A 12,543-nucleotide genomic window follows, 5' to 3' on the forward strand; every position below is an offset into this window, starting at 1 on the left:
CACCACCACTACTAACATCTTTAACTCAAATCCACAACAGCAATCATCACTACCTTAACTTCCACAAGCACCTTCAAAAAACACCAACCAATTGATTACTGAATATTTCTCAATAAAGATTTTCAAGATTCTTCTTCAGTTATTCCTCGAAAAGATGAGGAAGTTTATGATAGAAAAGTCGTAGATTTGATTTTTTTCACCATATGGTTCCCACGTTCGCGTTCGATTTTCTTCTCCTCATAGACTAGTTCTGCTTTAGGTGACCCATGTATTGCATCGGCACTTTCCCAAAATCTAAGCTCATCAGCTTTCAAAAAAGAGATTTGTGCGAAACTCCGACGAGAGAAGTGGTAGGTGGCCGGAATCTAAAGGGTGGGGATGGGGAAGAAGCCACCGATAAGATTTTTGGGTAAGAGAGTGCTGATCAATTTTTGAAGAAGAGGGAATGTGTGTATTTTAGAAAATGAATCAGGGTATGGGGTAAAAGAAGTTCCAGGTGTGGTAGAGTGGGTGAGTGTAATTAATCGATTTAAAAATTAGTGTTTATCGACTATTGAAATATAATCTTTCACCCACTTATTTTAGAAATGTAATCTTAAAAAGAATGGTTCTAGGTAATTTTCCCTAATTAAAATATGAAAAACCACGGACACAACCCTATAAACTGCCCCAACCTAAGCCCAATTACCAACAAAATTAAGCAGCCCATATCACTCCTAAACTGGCCAATTCACCCAAGACCCTACAAACTGATCCAAGTCCAACTGGATTCCTTCCTTTAAACACTAACTCATTACCCAATTTGCACGTGACCTCTTTCGTTTGTATTGATCGACACGGCCATTCTGACTAATCAATTTTGGTTGTTCCACCTAGCTATGCTAGCTTGAAAATCAGGAGTGGGACACTCACTATCTAACTCTTTTGAGTCTCATAAGGTACCTATTTCTTTTATGTTGGTAATATGCTTTTAGTTTGATGTTTTGGCCTCTTAATTTAAAAAAAAAAATAAAAAAAAAAAATAATAATTGCTTTTAATTTATATTTTCTTTGTTTTCATTTAAAAAAAATGTTTTGGCACGAATATCAAAAGTTAGAAGTCCAATTGTTAACAAATGGGAAAAAAACTTATTCGGCCTTCACTGTCTTTTGATAAACTCGTATCTATACTTGAATAAATTGAAGATTTCCTCTCATGGTTTGACCAATCATTTGCTGTGCCAATGCTCACATCTCTTGTCATAGCATTGATCTCCCATGAGCTTTTAAAACATCCAAATTTTACCATACAAGTTGCAGTTGCTTCCTGAGTGAAATATTCCGTTTTATAGTACCCAATATCAATTATAGTGATGAGACAGTGCATGACATCTTTCGATTGATTATATCATCATTTGCATCTCTCACTAGTAAAAATACCAAATTGTATGCTAAGGAGTTAGGATACTTGAGACTATGCCTAATGTGAGGTATTGCATTATTATGTTGAATCTAAATTGTGAGAATCTGATAATTGACATGTTCCAACATTTTCTTTTAGCCCTAAGAGTACCCCCTCTAAGGAATATCTTCACAGTCAGAGAGACAATTATGACCCTAATATTAGAAGAGAGAGACAATTTATAAAATCTTTAGGTACTTCTTTAGATGATTATAGTGCAATTGTTTCTTCACTTTTACAAAAGGATGAGAGTTATGTGCTCCCTATCATATTCACACCGATAAAATTCACTTTAACATAGCTAAGAATCTACGTATCACATCGCCACAAAATCAATAATTCCATATCTCATCGACATCGTGCCAAAATTGATATCACCTACTATTTTGTATGATTGTCATGTTGACTTTGTTTTGATATTACCTCTATTGCATGATACTCCCCTGGTTGTCACGTTATTTTCCAATGCCATTATTTGATTGCACACTTTTCATGTTGATATTAGGATATTTCCCACCAATTACCGGCATGCTCTATTAGTTCATCATTTTGCTATCAATTTTCCTAAATCTTGTGCCAAATTAAAATGACAAATTATTTTCCATCATGGAATTTTTTAGCTTACTTTTAAGGTACAATATAAGTGTGGAGACCCTAATGATATTTATTACGCTTTATTATGTGTTTCATTCATTCAATTTCCTAGACACGTGAAGAAAAATATTTTTGATCATGTAAAGGAAACATTATTAACTGGTCATCACACTTGAATGAAAGTAAAATTTTCAATGTAGAAGAATTGTTTCCTTATCGAGGCACATTCGAGTCTTCGATGTTGCAATCATTATTTTACAGGCCAGTCTACAGTGCTAGTTCCTTGTGTCCTCTTTATTTACAACCAGTTGAAAATTTTGTGCATGAGTTCCATGAGTTTTTATTTTCAGAGTTTCCTGTCGCAATTTTGGTAGAAAGAGAGATCATCTCCCTTGATTAAATCATAATCTTAAAAATGATTTGCAGCTTCAGTTGTCATCAAGTGATCGATTCAAATATTTGGTTAATAAGAAAGATTGTCCTCCTTGGTATGAGTTCAATAAGATGTTGATCTCCAAGGTTCAATATAGGCATCTAGTCAAGACAAAAGATAGACCTCCTTAGAGCATGAAGTTCTAGTCTACCTCGTCGGAGTCGAGTTTTTTCAGTTGGGGAGAAATGATAGAGTCAAGATAGGAATAAAAATATAGAGTTATAGTTTAAATAGAAGTATTAAATTAAGTTTAATTCTAACTAGATTAGATATATTTGTTTTCATATTTTAATATCATTAAGAGTTTGTTTCCTTTTTAACTTCTTGAGTTTATTACCCTACAAATAGATGGCCTTATTCATTGTAATTTTCAATCTGATCATATGAATAATGATTGATTTTCCTCTTGCCATCAATTCTTCTCTTCTTGGCACCCTTTTCTCTTCTAGTTCCTAATTGTTCATTGTCAAATTATACGCATACTGCATCATTTGGTCACAATCAACCAAATAATATGTGACCACCACCACCATTTGTGACCATCACCGCCAAAGCTAACACCACCATCGTACGACAACGATAGCACCACCACCATGTCCTTCGTCTCAAACAAACTAACACCAATCAACAAAAACCATTGTGATCAATGAAGTGGAAAAACCACCAAAAACTAAGCTAACTCACAATCACCACCATGGGAACTACCGTCACTGCCAGATAAACCACAACTGACAGCGTCGCGACCACCCAAATCTTGTAATTCTATAGAAGCATGAAGTACTCCTAAGTTTATCCTATTCAGTGGAATGTGTTAAACTATTTTACAAAAATTTAAAATATTAAAAGTAAATGTATTTATATATTCATATTGTCTTCACTTACACATTGCTTAATAAGTGATGATGGAACTTAAATCTAAAACTTTTGTTGAAACTCCTCATCTAAAAATTTGTCGCCAAAGACACATCTGATTTATGCCTAAATGATGCAAAATTTATTATTTTGTTAAAAAACTGTGTTGCACAAACACTTGATGACACGTGATAAGCACTGTATAATGTTGACATACGGTCGATTTCATCCTCAATGTTTTGATCATAACAAACATAATTAATATTGTTGCTAACAATTTATTTTGAGTGATGATAGTTCAATGTAAAAAAATCAATCAAGCATTATCTATCGGATTTGAAATGAAGATTAAATTAAGGGACTGTTCCCTTAATAATCAAAATAATCAAAATGCATTCTCTTTCCTATTTTCGAAAATGAGTTTTTCAAAAAAAAAAAAAAATCTACTAAAAACACAAAATGACTTTTTACCCCTTTTGAGTGTTTCGTAGCCAAATAATGAAAACACGGAAAATAGGGGACAAATTAAAAACAGGCCATCTGAATTGAAGAATATCTAAGGCTCTGTAAGAATTTCCCTTCTCTTTCTTGCAATCACATTCTTTTTAGTGGAAATTGAACAATGAAAGACGATTCCCTGTGCTTTGTAGAAAAACAAAGTAGATCTTTTAGAACATTTTCTCCCTTTTGATTTTTGATTCTTTCTCGTTACTGAATCTGATGGCACCACGTCGCTTAGGTATTTTCTTCTTGGCAGTTTTCTATTTTTTCGAAGTCTTCAACGCGAATCCAGTTGACTTTAATCCGATTTACAATTATGCTTCATAGGATTTTGGAGAATTATTAGACTGAAAAATTGGATTTTAGTATCCCACTATTTTCAAAAAATTTCTAATGTTTTGTTAATATGGCCACCGAGGTTAGAGTAGTAGCTCTCAGACCTGATGCAGTTGGGAATAATGTTGGGCTTCATCCCACTACTTTTGTTGTGTTATGCTTCAACATTTTTTTCGTACTTATTCCTACAATGTTATGCCATTATATGCTAGTTTAAATACGCATAAAAGACTCAGAGAACCTTAAATTTATTTTTGTCAAGCAAACATGAGCAAATCTATGATAGATTACAAGTATATTATAAATCTTGGAAAAATAGGAAATTACTATCACATGATAAAGCTTTCCGAAAAGGTAATTGTTTTCTATTGAGATAGTTGCTATAATTTATATGTCCAACAGACAAACTACTATTTTAATTTTTAGTTGTAAGTGGGGTTTTCTTTACCGAGCCTATTAACTTCAATTGGTCGTGTGATAACAATTTTGCAATCAGCCTTTTCTAATTAATGTTTGCAGCAATTTCAAATGAGTTTTTCTGTTATGAATATTAATTATGGCTTAACAATATGTTGATCCCAAAAAATGTTGTCAACAGATATCGGACCCACCGCACACACGTGAGCGAAAGTCCAACATGCTAAGACATGTGGACGGTCTAAAAAGGACAGCTCAAGAGCGTGGGAGTAGCTCAACGATGCGGGACGAGAATGTTCGGAATCCGACGGGATTATCGTAAACCGATTGTACAATAATTACCAACCGATGTTTGTAATTGTATATCTAAATATGTATGAACTCGTTTATGTTGCAAGATAATGAGAGAGAGTTGAGTAAATTATGGTTTCTTGTATTGATTCTTGCATTAGCCCTTGTATGGGGTACATGGGGGAGTATTTATAGTATCACTAGTTAGATCGTCACCTTTGGTTCGAGATACACGTGGCCTCATCTGGTTGAGTTACATGTCAAATTGTAGGCATCAGCCACACCTAGCCTGTTATACATTTATTGATTGGCAGAGTCGCCTCTACTAGTGACAAGACTTAACAAAGACACTCATGACAAACGTCATATCAATCATTCAAGTAAGATCTTTGTGCAGAAGATCTCTTGGGAGAGGTGTCTATGGAAGATGTTACTTTGTACTTCGGATGCTGCCACCTCGGCTACAGAGTTTCGGCAAATAAGGCCTCGTCCACCTTCAAAAGTCCTTGGCGTATAGACTTCGGAAGTTCCTTATGAGGCCATGATAAGTGGGCCTCGATGTATATGGGCCTAGGCATCTGTGGACTTCGATTTGTGGGCCTCAGCTATGCAAATCACCTCAGATTAAGTGCCACATGGTTCGACATAAGTTGGCTGTAGGCCCCGGTGGGTTGCCCAAGTGTGCGAACACGTCACAATAGTCCCCCAAGTCCTAGTATAGTCATTTATGTAATGCGATGACTTTTATGAAGTAAAGCCAGCTAGTTAAGTTGAAAGAAATTTTTAAAATTTTTGTACCCCAAATAATAGTTCCCCAAATCCAAGTATAAATATTTATATAATGTGAGGACTTTGATGAAGTAAAGTCAGCCAGCTAAGTTGAAAGAAATTTTTAAAATTTTTGTACCCCAAATTGTTACGTGTTCACACACTTGGGCAATCCATCGGGGCCCACGGCCAACTCATGCCGAACCACATGGCACTCAATCCGAGATGATTTGCATAGCTGAAGCCCACAAATCGAGGTCCACAGACGCCTAGGCCCATATACACCCAGGCCCACTTATCATGGCCTCATAAGGAGCTTCCGAAGCACATATGCCAAGGCCCTTTGAAGGTAGACGAGGCCTTATTTGCCGAAGCTCTGTAGCCGAGGTGGCAGCATCCGAAGTACAAAGCAACATCTTCCATAGACACCTCTCCCAAGAGATCTTCTGCACAAAGATCTTACTTGAATGATTGATAGGATGTTTGTCATGAGTGTATTTGTTGAGTCTTGTCACTAATAAAGGCGGCTCTGCCAATCAATAAATGTACAACAAGCTAGGCGTGACTGATGCCTACAATTTGACATGTAACTCAACCGGATAAGGCCACGTGTATCCCGAACTAAAGGTCACGATCTAACTAGTGACACTATAAATACTCCCCCATATACCCTATACAAGGGCTAATGCAATAATCAATACAAGAAACCATAATTTACTCAACTCTCTCTCATTATCTTGCAACATAGACGAGTTCATACATATTTAGATATATAATTACAAACATCGATTGGTAATTATAGTACAATCGGCCTACGATAATCCCGCCGGATTTCGAACGTTCTCATCCCGTGTCGTTGAGCTACTCCCACGCCCTTGATCTGTCTTTTTTAGACCGTCCACGTGTCTTAGCGTGTTGGACTTTCGCTCATGTGTGCGGGGGTAGGTCCGTTATCTGCTGGCAATATTTTTTGGGGTCAACAGATTGGCGTCGTCTATGGGAAATCATACCATAACCACGAACAACCTTGTGGTGAAAGCTTGTTAAAGAGAAACATTTGGGCATCCCCCTTGAAAAAGGATTTGTTCTTGAAAAAGAACAAGAGAAAGCCCCCACGACTTAGCAAAAATCTGAAGGGTAAGACACAAGAAAAATGAATTCAAACGAAGATACACCCCCTAGGAGGGTAAGAGAAAATGCTAATGTGCCCTCTCAAGCAGCAGCCCCAGTAGCTCGGCATAGACCCCATCATAATCACCAAAGAGGTGGAATGCGTGCGACGGCCCGACTGTCAAGAGAAATGACCGCCATGGCAGCTAATATGAGGGACATTGTTAGCCAAAACATGGCTATGAGGGAACTTATGGCCAAAATGCAGGGCCAGAGAGGCTTCGCTATTCCTCCATACGCCCCTCAAGTGCAATATCAACAAGAAGATGAAGTTCAAAGTCATAGGACTACCTCGCCAGACTATAGCCAAGGTGTAGACGTTTTCTCCAACTACGCTTCTGACTGACCTACCGAGGCCCCTTTTCACCATGATAACTTCCCACCTCCGTATGAGCAAGAGCAAAGACATTGGAGGTCAGGCAGTGTATTTGACAGAGTCAGCCCCTTGAACCGAAGCTCAGACAACAACAGCATCATGAGCCTTGGACGAGGCCACCGCCTCCACCTCCAATGCCTCAACAGCTGGAGGAAAGGCATGAAAATGCCCCCCGTGTTGCTCCGCCTAGAAATAGACGCTAAAGGAGGGAGGAAGAGGCTAGGAATCATCCCGGAACCTCTCACCAACAATGGAGGTATGAGGCTGAAGAAAACGATTCTGATGAGCAGCAGAGGTCCTATGACTTGGACGATGATGATGAAAACTTGCCATTCTCAAGGGAACTAAGGAGCGTCCAAGTCCTGAACCACTATGTTATGCCAAAAATACCAAAGTATGACGGAAGAGGTGACCCAGAGAAGCACCTGAATGCTTACAAAACTCACATGAGCCTAAGGGGCACCACCCCAACTGTGAAATGTAGAGCTTTCCACTTAACACTTAGCGGAGCAGCTGAAATTTGGTATAGTAGGTTACCACCTGGGACATAAGAAGTTGGCACGAATTCAAGACGACCTTCTTAAAGAGGTTTGCTGTGAGCAAAGAGGGAGAGGCTCCCATCCAACATCTCGAAGACATGAGACAGGCACATGGGGAGTCCCTAAAGAGCTTCCTATCACATTTCATCGATGAGATGACATATTGTGTGCAAGTCACCGACCGTGAGGCATTATCTACATTGAGAGGAGCTCTGAACATGAAAACCCTATTCTGAAGAGACGTGCAAAATCAAGATCCCACCACCTATGATGCCATACTCGAGATGATGAGATGGAAAATCATTAACGAAGAATTAATTGAGCATAGGAACAAGGCGAACAGAGGCCTCCCACCTCCTCAGAGGCGTGCTAGAGAATCGACCTCCCACTTGATGGACTATCAAATAAACCAAGCTGGTAATGAGAGTTCTGGGCAAGCACTCGCCGCCACCACTCTAATGTCGTCCCTACATTAGCATATGAGGATATCAACCCAATCATCGACACCCAGCAGATGGGAACTCCGCAAGGACCCCGTAGAGGTAGAGGCCGAGGCCGAGGTTCAGGACCTAGAAATAGGTCGAATTAAAACCCACTTGGATACTATGTATACCACCGATCCTATGGACACGACACAGCAGATTGTCGAGACTACGCTCACCGCTCCCAACAAGAATCCCCAAGGGACAGAAATGCATCGCCCCAGGCGAACAGGCCCCACCAAGGTACGATAATCGACCTGGACGTGAAGAGGCCGTTCCACGTCAAAGGGATATCTCTCCATGACGAAGGGAGCCTGATACAGAGAGGCCCAGGGAAGGGCACAGACATCAAAAAAACCGACAAACTCAGGATGAGGCCCCTATCTATGAGGTGGATACCATTTTTGGAGGCCCTTATTTAGGCGGTGAAACGCGGAACGCCAAAAGGAATCATGCTCTAGAGGTCAAGCGCCCCCCACTTACCAGCTATATTATGGGCCACAGCTCCTAAAGAGATCAAGTTCCACCTATTGTCTTCACCCAGGAGGACAATAAAGGGGTTCACTTCCCCCACTGCGATGCACTTGTGGTAAGAGCAGTCATATCCCCGAATGGGCTTAAACAAATGTTGGTTGACAATGGAAGCTCCGTCAACATTCTATTCGAATCCACCTTTGACAAGATGATACTGGACCATGAGTTAACATCCATCACCATTCCTTTGTATGGATTTACCAGAGACAACATTATTCCGAGAGGAAAAATCACACTCACGGTAGAGATGGAAGAGTCTCCCCAAACTACGATGAATTTCATGAAATTCCTCGTTGTCGATAATCGATCGGCCTACCACGGAGTATTGGGTAGACCGGCCCTAAAAGAATTGGAAGTTGTCACGTCCATCCACCACCTATGCATGAAGTTCCTGACTGAAAATGGAGTGGCTACGGTGAGAGGCGACCAAAGAGGCTTAAAAGAATGTTATTTAAGCTCCATCAGAAAGGTAGAGCCCCGAGACATCCACGTAATTATTGTCGATGTAGTCATGGCTGATGCCCCAGGTGATGCTTCCGTTGAACCGGAAGATGTCGAAATGATCGACGCATCACCCAATCCGAAAGTAGTGGTCATCGATGAAATTGACTCATGCATAATTGAACACGAACCTCAACCATCCCCAGTTGAGGAACTTGAGAGCTTCTCGGTGGACCCCCTAGACCCATCCAAATTGTTAAAGGTGGGCAAGGGCTTGTCCAGCACTACGAAAGAAAAACTCAAGGATTTCCTAAGTAGGAACCTCGATATCTTTGCTTGGAGGCATGAGGATATGGTAGGCATAGACCCCAAGGTCGGTTGCCACTACCTGAAAATTGATCCTAAGGTAGCCCAGTATAGACAAAAAATGAGAGCCCCCAATCTTGAGAGGTATGAGGCCCTGAAGGAAGAAGTTCAGAAGATCATCCAGAATGACTTCATCAGGGAGGCTACCTATCTGAGGTGGGTCTCCAATCTAGTTTTAGTGAAGAAACACAACGGCAAATGGAAGGTATACATCGATTTCACTAACCTCAACAGAGCTTGTCCGAAGGACAGCTTTCCACTTCCAAGAATTGACCAACTTGTCGACTCGACGGCTAAGCACGAGTTATTGAGCTTCATGGACGCATACTCCAGCTACAATCAAATCCCCATGCACCCGGCCGATGAGGAACACACATCTTTCATCACAAACCAAGGCCTCTACTACTACAAGATGATGCCTTTCGAGTTGAAAAACGTCGGAGCAACATATCAAAGGCTTGTCAACAAAATGTTCGTGGACCTCATCTACAAGACAATGGAGGTCTACGTAGACGACATGCTGGTAAAGAATTTGGAAGCTAGGGACCACATAATGCACATCAACAGCACCTTCCAAATCTTGAGAAGATATAAGATGAGGCTCAACCCCCTCAAATGCGCCTTAGGAGTGGCCTCCAGTAAATTCTTAGGATACATGGTCAACTAACGTGGTATTGAAGCCAACCCCGAGAAGATTGAGGCCCTATGCAAGATGAGGTCCCCCAAAAAGCCAAAGGAGGTGCAAAACTTGACTGGATGAGTGGCCGCACTTAGCCGCTTCTTCTCCAAAGCTACGGATAAATGCCTTCCATTTTTCAAAGTACTAAAAGCTGGGAAGAAGTGCAAGTAGAATTAGGAATGTGAAGAGGCCTTCCAGGGCCTGAAAGGCACCTGGGGCAAGCCCCCTTACTCTCCAAACCGAAGCGCGGTGAAATCCTACAGCTGTATCTAGTCGTCTCCAATGAGGCCATCAGTACGATTCTAACCCGAGAAGAGGGAACCACCCAACCCCTTGTCTACTATACAAGTAAAGCACTCTGATCGCTGGAAACCCGCTACCCTGATATGGAGAAGCTCGCTTTGACCTTGATCACGGCCTCCAGGTAGTTGAGACCCTACTTCCAAGCCCACACCATCCACGTACTGACAAATTTTTCCCTAAGGCAAGTACTCCAAAAGCCCGATGTCTCAGGGAGATTATTGAAATGGGTGGTAGAGCTAAGTGAGTTTGACCTCATATTCAAGGCTAGGGCAGCCATCAAGGGCCAAGCCTTAGCTGACTTCATGGCAGAATTTGCCAACTTACCCGAGGTGGATGAAATCATGGAACAAGCTGAGCCCCCAACGTGGAACCTATTCGTTGATGGGTTGGCTGGGAACGCCTGCTCAGGCTCTGGAGTTGTCCTCATCAGCCCGGAAGGTCACAAGCTGACCTTGACGGTGAGGTTCGGGTTCAAAGCCACAAACAATGTAGCAGAATACGAGGCACTTCTCGTAGGCCTCAAGTTAGCCAAAGAAATGTAAGTAAAGAGGCTACTCATTAGTAGTGACTCCCAGCTAGTCGTTAGCCAAGTCAACAGTACCTTCTCAGCTAAGGACAAAACGATGGCCTCTTACTTGAAAATGGTGATGAACCTCATCCTATCCTTTGAAAAGTTTGAGTTGATCCAAATCCCCCGCATCGAAAATGCACATGCGGATGCACTCTCCAAACTTGCAAGTAGCAAGGATTCCAAACTACTCATAGTAGTCCCTATAGAGCACCTCCTCATGCCGTCAACCGAGGTCCCCAATGTAATGTAGGTCACTGGGAATCCTACCTGGATGTAGCCCATCGTGGCATATCTCAAAGACCAGGTACTTCCTACTGACAAGCATGAGGCCTACATGCTAAGGAGGAGATCAGCCCATTTCTTCTTCATTGATGATGTACTATAGAAGAGGAGTTTCTCCTCTCCACTCTTACAATGCCTCGGAGGAAAGTGGCTGCCTACATCTTAAGAGAAGTCCATGAGGGTATGTGTGGCAATCACTCTGGAGATCTATCTTTAGCACAAAAGATACTGAGACAGGGGTACTACTGGCCTACCCTGAAAAAGGACGCCCTCGAGTTTGTATGAAAATGTGACAAATGCCAACGATTCTCTCCTGTCCAAAGACAACCATCGCAAGATTTGACCGCGATCTCCAGCCCTTGGCCTTTCTCGAAGTGGGGTGTGGACCTCATAGGTCCTCTACCAAAAGGCAGAGGAGGTGTAAGCTTCGTAATTGTGGACATTGATTACTTCACGAAGTGGGTTGAAGCTGAGGCCCTGGTAAAAATTACAGAAGCCAACACTTCCAAGTTCTTGTGGAATAATATCATATGCCGGTTTGGGATTCCCTACTTGATCGTCTCAGACAATGGTAGACAGTTCGACAACAAGAAGGTCAGAAGTTTGTGTAAAGAACTTGGCATCAAGAAGTACTTCTCCACGCCTCACCATCCACAAGCAAATGGCCAAGTTGAGGCTGTGAACAAGACAATCAAGCATGTCCTGAAAAAGGAAGCTTGATGTGTCAAAAGGAGCCTGGGAAGATGAGCTGCCACAGTTTCTTTGGGCAACCATTGTGCGGACCCCAACAGGGGAAACACTTTTCCTCATGGCATATGGGACTGAGGCGATGAGCCCCGTCAAGGTCGGACTTCTATCCCCACGACGTCTACATTTCAGTGAGATAACAAACGACAAGCTTCGTAGGTACGACCTTGACTTCATTGAAGAAAGGAGAGACGATGCTTAGCTGAAACTCGGCACATATCAAAGAAAAATGACGAAGTACTTCAACTCAAAGATGAAGAAGAGGCCATTTCGAATCAATGACTTGGTCCTTAGGAGAGTCTTCCTCTCCTCGAAGGAACCTGGCACCGGTTCCCTGGGCCCGAACTGGGAAGGTCCATATAAAATCAGAGAGGAGATCCGACCTGGGACCTACTGGATAGAAGACATGAATGGCAAGGC

The sequence above is a fragment of the Olea europaea genome, unplaced genomic scaffold (genome assembly GCF_002742605.1).
Source record: "Olea europaea var. sylvestris unplaced genomic scaffold, O_europaea_v1 scaffold555, whole genome shotgun sequence".
NCBI lineage: Eukaryota > Viridiplantae > Streptophyta > Magnoliopsida > Lamiales > Oleaceae > Olea > Olea europaea.